The sequence below is a fragment of the Tupaia chinensis genome, unplaced genomic scaffold (genome assembly GCF_000334495.1).
Source record: "Tupaia chinensis unplaced genomic scaffold, TupChi_1.0 Scaffold000596_2, whole genome shotgun sequence".
Taxonomy (NCBI): domain Eukaryota; kingdom Metazoa; phylum Chordata; class Mammalia; order Scandentia; family Tupaiidae; genus Tupaia; species Tupaia belangeri.
Genome location: NW_006160113.1, coordinates 47770 through 55444, shown reverse-complemented (window position 1 = coordinate 55444; position 7675 = coordinate 47770).

Below are 7675 nucleotides of genomic sequence, written 5' to 3'. Positions count from 1 at the left end.
TACTGTTTTTCTTACTTTGTTCTTTTGTGGTTTTGTATTATTATCTTCTTGAATTTTCCATATTCTGATCATCTAGCTCTTTTGCTGGTGTCTTTACAACTTTGCTTATTGTATTTTAAATAGAAATAAACATATTTACTTGAAATAAATATGTTCATCTATCCTATTTTTGTTTTAGTGTATATCGTCTACATTTCTAAAATTAGTTTATTTAAGGGAAATTCTTTTTTGTGTCTTTTATATGTTTCCCCAAAGTTTATATTTTGTTTTCAACAAAAGGCCTCACCTATTTGAAGGTCCAGGCCTCTCCGTTCACCCGTGGGACTCAGCCGTCACTGGGAGCTCTGAGGAGGGCCATGCTCATTAGCAAATGTCTGCTCTGTGAAAACTGAGCTGTGAAAATACCAAAGGACAGGAGAGAACATTCTAGTCCCTTTCCTAGAGGTCCTTAGGGCGACTTCCAGTGTTACCCACTGGGCGCTGGGATGAAGCTGGGGCTGCAGTCCAGATGTAGGTGACGCGTATCTGTGTGCACTTCCACTGTAGGCGGGTCACCTGTACACGTGTACTACACACATGTGTAACTTCATATATAGGCTTCAGGTTTCCTGTCTGCCGTCTACAGCTAAGTTCTTCATACATTCTCCAAAATGAAAACAGTGAAAAAAAAAAAGCTATTCAAATCACCCAAACTTTATGTTGACGTAGAAATTAACGTCCTAAAATAACAACTCCAACTTTGCAGGCCACAATCAACTGAAGGTTAGTCAGAAACAGCACGGGAAATAGCAGACCGAAACAGTGAGAACGCAGCCCCAGTGCCCTGGAAAAGGAGGCTCCAGGCGTCTGAGACCCTGCAGAAACATGCCCCGTGTCAGGAGCCGCACCAGCAGGTCCCAGGCTGCAGCTTGGCTGGCCTGTGTGGGCCCCTGGCCCCGGCAGGTCCCAGGCTGCAGCATGGCCAGCCCGTGTGAGGCCCTGGCTCCCGCTGGCCAGTGGGGACGCAGTGGAAGTGTGGAGACCCTGGTGGGAATGCCCCCAGCCTGTCTCCCTCTCATACAGTGAAGAAAGACTGACATGAAATCTGAAACTTGTCAATCGAAGCACTGGCTACAGGGATTCAAAAGGACTGGGCTTAGGAGTGAACCTGGTAATGTAACCTGTGTGCATGTTATCCCAGTCAAACACGAGTGAAATACCCTTCTACAAAATAAGTACGAGAAGCAGAGAAAGCCAGAACACAACACCAAAAAAAAGGGAAAAGTAACTCCCAGTGACAAATTTAGGAAACTCAGACTAGGAAAGGACAAATGATAACACAAATAGTTAATCATAGGAAAACTATAAAAATAAAAATGATCTCAAAAGTTTTCAAGAGAGAATAGAATATAAAATAAAAATAAAGATAAAGACTGTCAAGATAAGCTAAATAAAATAAAGCCTGAAAATGAAGCAAAGACAACAGAAACACGAACCGCAGACACAGAAGATCCAGCATACATATAATTGGACCTCCTGATGAAGAAAAAGAAGAAATGGAAAATAATTTATATTTAAAATTAAAATATAGGAAAATTGTATTAAACTCATGCTGGGCATGTGTGCGTGCATGCCCAAGATCCTGTGAGGAGAGTGGAGGAGGAGGGAATGCGGTGTGGCCATCCCCTCCTTCGGGGTGATTTCTCACTGTCTGTCTCTCTCTTTCTGTCTTCCTGGCAAGCGCACGTGCCCTATAGCAAAAACCTCTCAAAAAATTATCTGAAATAATCAAATCTAAAAAGTGTATTTTAATATAAAATATTGGGTCATTGAGAAAGTCATGACATATTTTTCAATGCTTTTTTAATGCAAAAATGTGTCATGACTTTCTTGACAACCCAATATCATGTGATAAAGAAAAAGAAAAAAATCTTTCCAGTTTTCATGCTTCTTTGAAAAGAAAGAAAGTCAGACTGGCCTTAGACTTAGCCATTCTCGATATGCAAAACCAGCGTCAGCAGGGTGCTGTCCAGTGTGACGCAGTTCCCACGTCTGCTCCAACCCCGTGTGGTCTTGCTGGAGAAAGAGTCTCCCAGACTCTGGAAAAGACCAACATATTACCCTTTTATATTATTTTATTGATTTATTGTATCAGTTTGTTTTGTAAATTATTTTACCATATGATTTAACATTTACTGTCCTAAGACACCAAGTTAAAGAAAAAAATTTGTACTATTATCTTTCTTTCATGTTTCCTTGACTTCTTTGGAATGAATCTGTATGTTCATTTGTGGTATTAAACTTCCACAGTGACACCGGATACTAAACTCAGGTGTTCTGTCTTGGGTAACATCCCTGCTTTCTGTAATGGTTAGCTCTGTGGATTATTGATATGTTTTTGTTCATGCATAAATTTCATATTAATCTGTCTCTGTCAAAATAATATCTTACTTTGGGAACCAGCAGTTAGCGTAATGGCTATGTCGCTGGACTCCCATGTAGTTGACCACGATTCGCGTCCCGGACCCGGTGGCTTAAACTCACACCGGGCACGTGTGCGTGCGTGCCCAAGATCCCGAGAGGAGAATGGAGGAGAAGGGATTGCAGCGTGACCATCCCCGCTGGGGGGTGATTTCTCGCTTTCTGTCTCTCTGTCTCTCTCTGTCTGTCTGGCGAGCGCACACGCCCTATAGCAAAAGACCTCTCAAAAAGAAAAATAATATCTTACTTTCAAAATAACACATTATCCTTTCTTTGCAAATAATTGTATGTGAGGTGGAGACTTTAGATCAGAATTTTCCGCCTCAGTAAAGGCAGAAGTTCCACATGGCAGAGCCTCATGAAGGCCTGTTTGCTCAGAGCTCCTGGCTTTCCCAGAGCAGCCTTCTGGGCAGTGGCTGAGACTCGTTGGCAGTTACCTGTGATCCTCAAACCCAAGGGCGAATGGTCAGAATTGCTCTCCAAACTAGCAACGCGTTCCCCAGGGGCTTCAGGGACTAGTCCATCAGCATGGATGACTAGGAGCTTCTTGAGAATGATTCCTTGTCTTGTGTTGAGTAAAGGGTATGCGTGCATGTGTGTGTAAAACAACATTTTTATTTATTTATTTTTCTCGTAACGTATCTTTTGAGCACATCTCTGGAAAGGTGAAGTCTGCAATGGTTCTGCAGTGCAGTCCTCAGACCAGCAGCTCCAGCATCACCTGAGAACTTGAAGATGTGCCTTTGGAGGCGTCCGTCAGACTAAACGCACATGCTCGTCACTGCTGTGTAGGAGACGCTGTAGACTCGGCTGCTCTCCCAGGTCTTGGCTCTGGGCACACCTCAACCAGGACTTCTCAGGCTCCCCAAAGACTGTGCTGAAAATACCAGCCTGCCTGTGGTTTCATCTGACCCAGGGTCTTTTCCCAAGTTGGTAGAATTCAGTTCTTCTTAGTGTTGAACAAAATTTGTGGGAGGCCATTGTTTGTGTTTGTGTATTTGTCTTTCAGGCGGGATTTACCATGTTTCAGGTCTCTGGCCTCAGCGTCCCAACTGGGGTTAAGGCACGCACCCTGCTCTGGGCCTTCAGGCTGGGCCAAGAGTAGAACCTGGGCCTCCCATGGGAGGCTAGCCTGTAGGACAGCAGGCCAAGGTCAGCCTGACCTGGTCGGGACCTACCCAGAATAACCTCCCCACTGAGGACTTCAGAGTGAGCCACACAGGGACTTCCATCACATCTGCAGAATCTCGTCACTTTAAACGTAACGTAATCACAGGGACAATGCTGGTCGTAGCCACAGAGACAGTACTGGTCATAGTCACGGGTCTGCTCACGAGGATCGGGGTCATGGCTGTGGTGGCTGCTTTAGGATTCTGTCCACCAAGCTGAGTCAGATACCTCCAGGGTTCACAAGTCCTCAACATGCTTCTAATGCATGAGAAGATTTGAGACATGCTGGTCTAAAGAGTTATTGAATTTTAGCCACAGTAATTTCTCTGTTTTTATTGCTACTAACTGACTTTGTGATAATAAGCTTTTTCTCATTATCTTTTTCAGTCTGACTTTAGTTTTATTCTCTGTTTTCTTATTTATTTATTTATTATGTGACCAATTTCTATGTATAATGAGCTGCATTGGGATGCATGACATTTGAGTAATTTCTGCTTAAAAAATGAATAAAACAAGTTTCTAAATAAAGAGATATCCAATTAGCTTCTAGGCCATGTGTATTTATTTAAAACCTGGTTTTGACTTCTTGGCCTTGATCCTAGAGTCAAAACTCTAGATGTGTAGGGACCAGCAGTTAGCGTAATGGCTATGTTGCTGGACTCCCATGTAGTCCACCATGGTTCAAGTCCCAGACCCAGCGGCTTAAACTCACACCGGGCGCGTGTGCGTGCGTGCCCAAGATCCAGAGAGGAGAATGGAGGAGAAGGGATTGTGGCATGACCACCCCCCCTGGGGGGTGATTTCTCGCTTTCTATCTCTCTGTCTCTCACTGTCTGTCTGGCGAGCGCACGCGTCCTATAGTGAAAAACCTCTCCAAAATAAAAACAAAAACAAAACTCTAGGGGTGTAGAGGGAGGGATAGATACCTGAATAACTCGTATGCATTTGTTGATGTGTGTGTATACGTGTGTGCATGTGTATATACACAAGTATGTAAATGCAGCGTACACATTTGCATCTGCATAACAAGACGTCCTGATTTGCCATACATGTTCTCCCTCACTCTCATATAATTTGTCTTTGCTGCCCCAGAAGCCTGAGCCCCCTTTTCTTTCTGTAGCTGGGGGTGCTATGGCAGTCTCAATCCTGTCCCTTCTCTGAATCTCATACTTGTGTGGGATTCCTGTGCACACGTGAAGAATTAAATGTCTTTCTCCTGTTTACTTGTTTTTATGTCAATTTAATTTAAAAAAAAAAAACTAGAGGCTATGTTGCTGGACTCCCATGTAGTCCACCATGGTTCAAGTCCCAGACCCAGCGGCTTAAACTCACACCGGGCGCGTGTGCGTGCGTGCCCAAGATCCAGAGAGGAGAATGGAGGAGAAGGGATTGTGGCATGACCACCCCCCCTGGGGGGTGATTTCTCGCTTTCTATCTCTCTGTCTCTCACTGTCTGTCTGGCGAGCGCACGCGTCCTATAGTGAAAAACCTCTCCAAAATAAAAACAAAAACAAAACTCTAGGGGTGTAGAGGGAGGGATAGATACCTGAATAACTCGTATGCATTTGTTGATGTGTGTGTATACGTGTGTGCATGTGTATATACACAAGTATGTAAATGCAGCGTACACATTTGCATCTGCATAACAAGACGTCCTGATTTGCCATACATGTTCTCCCTCACTCTCATATAATTTGTCTTTGCTGCCCCAGAAGCCTGAGCCCCCTTTTCTTTCTGTAGCTGGGGGTGCTATGGCAGTCTCAATCCTGTCCCTTCTCTGAATCTCATACTTGTGTGGGATTCCTGTGCACACGTGAAGAATTAAATGTCTTTCTCCTGTTTACTTGTTTTTATGTCAATTTAATTTAAAAAAAAAAAACTAGAAAGGCGTAGGGAAACCATTTTTTTTCTTCTAACCCAGAGAGCTGAACGAGGTCCGGGGGAGCTGGTGCCTCCGTCCCCTGTTTTCCAGGTCTCTCGGTTCTGCCCTTAGGTTTTTCCTCAATCCTTGCTGTGCTTGCGCGCCCCCTGCTGGCAGTCAGATGTTACAGCGCCTGCTTTTACCTGACGGCCCCAGTGCCAGTGCGGAGGCGCCTCAGGAGTTCCAACCTCTTACTAGGTCTCCTGCCCTGCCTGGTGCGTTGCTCCTTGTCTTTTGTCAGTGGATGCTTTTGCTGATGCACTTTGCTTTCAGGAAAATGGGCATTTCCGTTGTGAAGTCCCGTTAGTGGTGAACGAACCTGTGCTGGCATCTGTATCAAAGTTTATGGTCTGTCAAGTCTGTCTCCATAAAGCTGTTAAATTTTAAGAAAAGGTCATTTTGAAGTGATAGCGGGTTTTTTCCTTCCACCTGCTAATATATATTCCCCCCACGGTTAGGGGGAGAAAACAGCTTCGGTACTGTCTCATGTCATGTGATGTCCCTTGTGAAAGAAAGAATTGAGGATCCCATGGCAGGTGGGGACGGCTGCTGTGAGCTCCTGCTGTGGGGAGAGGCTGGGATCAACTCCAAATCCCGCATGGCACGAGAGCCCGGGATTCTGGCCGAACTGACCTACGGAGATTCTTGTCACTGAAGGCCAGGGGTCAGCACCCCTGGGGACCAGCAGAGGGAGAAATCCACTCAGACATGGAGGGTGGAACTTCTGCCTGGACCAACAAGACCAGGTCTTTGTTAAAACTGGATTTCGTAGGACATTCACTGAGACCCGAGATAAATTCAGAGCCAGACTGATGTTTGACTAAGCAAAGAACCGCTGTGGCCTTCCATGGAGCTCTCTCAGATTGGCCCAGGTGGGCTGTCTGCTCATGCCGCACCACGGTCCACTCCCAAGGCTGAGCTCTCTAAGGGCCGGGGAGGAGAATAAAGACTGTGAACCAGAAGTAATCATGCCTCCCATCAAGGCCGTGCACGCAGCACGGGAGCTGTGGCAGGGTCCCCCATGCGCTGTGGAGAACACGGCATGACTTCTTTTTGGAGAAATTTTTGCTTTAGAGTGTGTGTGCTCGCCAGAGACAGAAAGCAAAAAATCTCCCTCAGTGGGGATGGCCACACTGTATTCCCTTGTCCTCCATTCTCCTCTCGGGATTTTGGGCACACATGCACGTGTGGCTGGCCTGAGTTTTAAGCTCCTGGGTCCGGGACTTGAACTGTGATCAACTACATAGGAATCCAGTGATGTAACCATCATGCCATCTGCTGGTCCTGTGCTGTAATTTGGAAATCCAATCTCATCAGAGAGGCGACAAGGTCCTGTGCTCTCACAACTCCCCACCACACGCCTCAGTCTTTCTGTTTCCTGCAGGTGGCTGCGTGCTTGGCCTTCTGACCTCACAGGCCACAGGGCAGGTGTCAGTGTGAGCACTTCCTCCGCTTCAGTATCACCCTGGGCTGGGAAACCAACTCTGGGTCTACAGTACTGCCCTTTAGGTAGAACTGTTTGCTACCAAGAGCCCATAGGAACCCCAATAATTTTTTTCCAACAAAAACTTTATTCAGCTCATTCAGAAAACATTAGCAAAATTAAGTTCAATTGCAATTTCACATGCACCAAAAATACAGATGACACAGTGATAACTCACAGATACAAATACGATAAATGAAAACTTCACAGGTCACAAACATCCTGCACGCCCGTCAGTCCTGCTGCTCGGGCCAAGTGCTCTTTCGATGACATAAAGTAACAGACACACTGCTGTGAGCTGTCAGAGGCCGGTGGCCAAGCCGTGTGCGAGGCTTCATTAGCAGGCAACACGCATGCTTCGTCCGTCCATGCATGTTCATCTGTAGATCGTCAGAAATACCTCGGGCCCATCAGGTACAAGACTGTCAGAAAAATCTTTGAGGATTTTTAAAATAAAGTATTTTATTCTAATTCTCCTTACCCAGTAACTGACTCAGGTCCAAGAAGTGAGTAAAGGAATGGGTATACTTTCAGCTGGTCGAGTCAGGCCTCTGTCTACTCCAGCAGGACGCTATTGGTCTTACGGACTGAGAAGGACTTGAGCTGGCTCGGAGGTTTCACTGCTGGTACCCCGGGCCAGC